Here is a 3,806-nt window from a genome sequence, read left to right on the forward strand (position 1 = left end):
TTTTTTTTTTTTTTTTTTGTCTTTTTCCGTGTCCGGCAACGGATCGCAACCCTCAGTGTCGCCCCCGTACCGGACCGGGACCGGCAACGGGATCGCAGCCCTCGGTGTTGCTCCCGTGCCTCGCTCAGCCAGTGAGCGGGAACCGGTCTGTATGTGGGATCCGAACCCTCGGCGGGAGTGCCACCGCGCTTCCCAAGCGGCGCACTGTAGCAGTGAGCCACCGGGCTGGCCCCAAGATTCTCGATTTTTTAAAGTCAAATCTGCTTGTTAATTTACTGGTCTAGTTCATAGCCTCTTTGGTGAGTAAAAGCTATACTAATATAATGGTCACACATGATTAGGTAATACAAGTAACCTGATCTTTTGGAATATGATTGAACTATACTTAGAAATTAATTCCTAGAATACCAATCCTTGTACTTCCATAACAAGTCACATACATGATCTCAATGCTCAGTAGATTTTGAAAGTAGGCAGGGGGGAGTGGATTTCTCAATTTACAGATGAGAAAAAAATTGAATTTCAAATTTAAGGAAGATGAAATGGGAGAAAAAAGATCATGCTCTGTGCGTTTAACATTCTTTTAGCAGAAGAACCCTTTCTCCAAATAAATTCTTACACAGGAGCCCAATATGGAAAGCAGGACAAAGTGGTGCCACTCTGGAGGAAGAGACCTTCTGGCCGAAAGGATGAACAGTTAGTGATGGAGGGGGAGAGAGGCACGACATCCTAAGGGCTCCACAGACAGTTTCAAAATCACTAGTTGATTTTCTATTACCTGCAGCAAATCTTTAATACCAATATGTTTTTTCTATGCCACCAAAGATGCTTCTAGGTCACTTACACATTATTTTACCCACATCCCTTTCAGTTAAATTCAAGCAGAAATACAAATTTATTCCAATATCAGTCTATGTAGAATCTAATTAGGAATATGCTTCCTCTAAAAATATATATTACGTCAAAAAGCTAAGAAAATATTATTTTTTCTCTGAGAAATATATTACTGAGATGACTAAACAGAAAATACTCATTAATTGAAAGTATATTAATTTAGAAATTATATTACTTCAGTCACAAACTAGGCTATAATTTATCACTACATTATCTATAGAGATAATGGAGGTAAAGTAATATTTAATTTACTTATAGGATCAAACTTTTAAAGCTGCCTCATGTATTCCAAAAGAGCTATTAATATACATAATTAATATGTTAATTAAAGATTACTTTTATCTATTCATTAAAGCAAATCTTCTAAAGACTGCATAAGCAACTCTGCTAAACTAGGTTTGATTCTGACATGGACTTATATAATGTTCTTGAAATATAAAAGCTAAAAGGAAATTCAGAAATACAACATTCCGTATATTTTACATATGAGGAAACATATCAACAGATCTCTAAACAATTAATTCCTCTGATATCAGAACAAGATATCCTTCCTTCAATCTAATCCTCCCACCTGTTTTGAATCTCATTTTCTCTTCTCAAAAAACTTGCTCCATCAACTAGCTCTCTTTTCTCCCATATCTCTGCCAATTCTGTTTAACTTATAGACATGTTCAAGTTTCTCCAATCTTAAAAAAGCCCTCCTTATGTCTTTCAAAGTTCTACCTCCTTTTTCTCCTTTCCAAAGTCAAACTGTTTTTACAAAGTAACCCAAGACCTCCTAGTTACTACAGCCCTTCAATCTTTTCCTTACTTGATATCTTTACGAGATTTCACCTGCCAAACATTCTCTTCATAAATTCCTCTCTTGGTTACTGTGAAACTCCTCTGTCCTGCTTTCCCTGACTTTTTAAGTACTCTTTCTGGACCACCTTTAGAGTTCCTTTTCTTCCATATGAACCTTAAAAACTGGTATTATAAAGCTCTGTCTTTGACCAACTTCTCTTCTCACACTACAGACTCTCCTGAGATGATTTTATCTATAACAGCTTCAACTATCACCTATCTATAAACTGATAACTTTCAAATACCTATCTTCATCCTCCAGATACATAACAAAAATTTCTTCTTGGATGTCTTCCACAGTTACTTCAAGTTAACATGTGAAAAACTGAACTTCTTACCTTTTCCCTTAACCCTGCTCATTCTTATATTGCCCATCTCCATGAACAGTACCATCAGACACCCTACGTCAGGTGCTGGAACAAATTATCTATAGTCACTACTCATGACCACAAGAAAGACACATAAATAGGCATTTTATGTATTTTAATATTTGCTACTTTGGAATAAATAACAATATGAACTGAGAATTAAAAAAAAGAACATGTAGGGCCGGCCCGTGGCTCACTCGGGAGAGTGCGGTGCTGATAACACCAAGGCCCCGGGTTCGGATCCCATATAGGGATGGCCGGTTAGCTCAATGGCTGAGCGTGGTGCTGACAACACCAAGTCAAGGGTTAAGATCCCCTTAACAGTCATCTTTTTTAAAAAAAAAAGAACATGTAAGTCTGTCTGGGGAATTCAGGGAAGTGCCTGACACACAGCTGAGACTCAATACATATTGAATGACTTAGTTTATTTTGTAAATATGTACTATTGTATTTGTTGACAAATGTCCTAGGCACCTTAAAATGACTAAAGAACAAACAACATTAGATCAATAGCCCTCCTTAATATGTGTTAGAAAAATAATATAAACAGCTAAGTAACACTATTCTACAAGAAATACTGTATATTTCAAGCCTGACAGACTCTTATTCAGAGTAAGCCTACTAGGCCCTACATAATCTACCCCTTCCCTACTCTATTACCTCTTCTACTATTTTCCCCTGATTCACTGTACTTCAGCTTCACTGTCTTTCTTGTTCTACATATTTTTAAAATTTTTATTTTAATATTTACTTGTACATGTTTGTGGGGTACAGTGTGTTGTTTCAATATGTGCATATACTGCACAATGATTCATTTAGGGCAGACAGCACAGTTTTGTACCTATTAGTCCACCACTTCTCTGCCCCAAACCCATCCCCTCTTGCTCTTCTTTAAAAAATGCCAAACATGTTCCTGCTCCAGAACCTTTGCAATTGCTATTTCCTTTGCCTGGAGCTCTTTCACCCAGGTATCTTGTTCCCTAACTATCCTGGGTAAAATAGCAGCCTGTATCTCTAGTGCTTAGAACAACACTGAATAGAAAGTAGGACTATAATAGATTTTCCAAATGAATTAATTTCTTTCAGATCAAATATACAAAGTAGGAAATATTTTCAAATCAAACATTAAGAAATGGAGTCCAAACCATATTTCAATTTTCTTTTTTTTTTTAAGAAAAGATGACCAGTGGGCCAACCTGGTGGCGCACTGGAGAGTGCGCCGCTTGGGAGCGCGGCGGCGCTCCCGCCGAGGGTTCGCGAACCCGTGGCCTTGGTGTTATTGGCACCGCACTCTCCTGAGTGAGCCACAGGCCGGCCCTATATTTCACTTTTCTAAGAATTTAAATCTTCATTCTGTATTGTTTCATTGACTATAAAAGTGCTCTACTTGTCTCTCTTTGTCCAGTCTTTACAGAGCAGGTTTAGTGAATTAAAAAAAATTACTCTCCAGGGCCAGCCCGTGGCTCACTTTGGAGAGTGTGGTACTGATAACATCAAGGCCATGGGTTCGGATCCCATATAGGGATGGCCGGTTCATTCACTGGGTAAGCATGGTGCTGACAACACCAAGTCAAGGGTTAAAATCCCCTTACTGGGCCGGCCCGGTGGCGCACTGCTATAATGCGCCGCTTGGGAAGCGCGGCGGCGCTCCCGCCAAGGGTTCGGATCCCACATACAGACCGGTTCCCGCTCACTGGCTGA

At 39.1% G+C, this 3,806-nt stretch overlaps 1 protein-coding gene across 1 annotated transcript in view; it reads right to left on the reverse strand.

The window, feature by feature from the left end:
• NUP210L (nucleoporin 210kDa-like) overlaps positions 1-3,806 on the reverse strand; it is a gene marked incomplete at its 3' end in the record, with an annotated part of 101,378 nt that overhangs the window by 81,883 nt on the left and 15,689 nt on the right. The gene's annotated exons all lie outside the window — the stretch shown is intronic.

The sequence above is a fragment of the Galeopterus variegatus genome, unplaced genomic scaffold, assembly GCF_000696425.1.
Source record: "Galeopterus variegatus unplaced genomic scaffold, G_variegatus-3.0.2 Scaffold154, whole genome shotgun sequence".
Classification (NCBI taxonomy): Eukaryota; Metazoa; Chordata; class Mammalia; order Dermoptera; family Cynocephalidae; genus Galeopterus; species Galeopterus variegatus.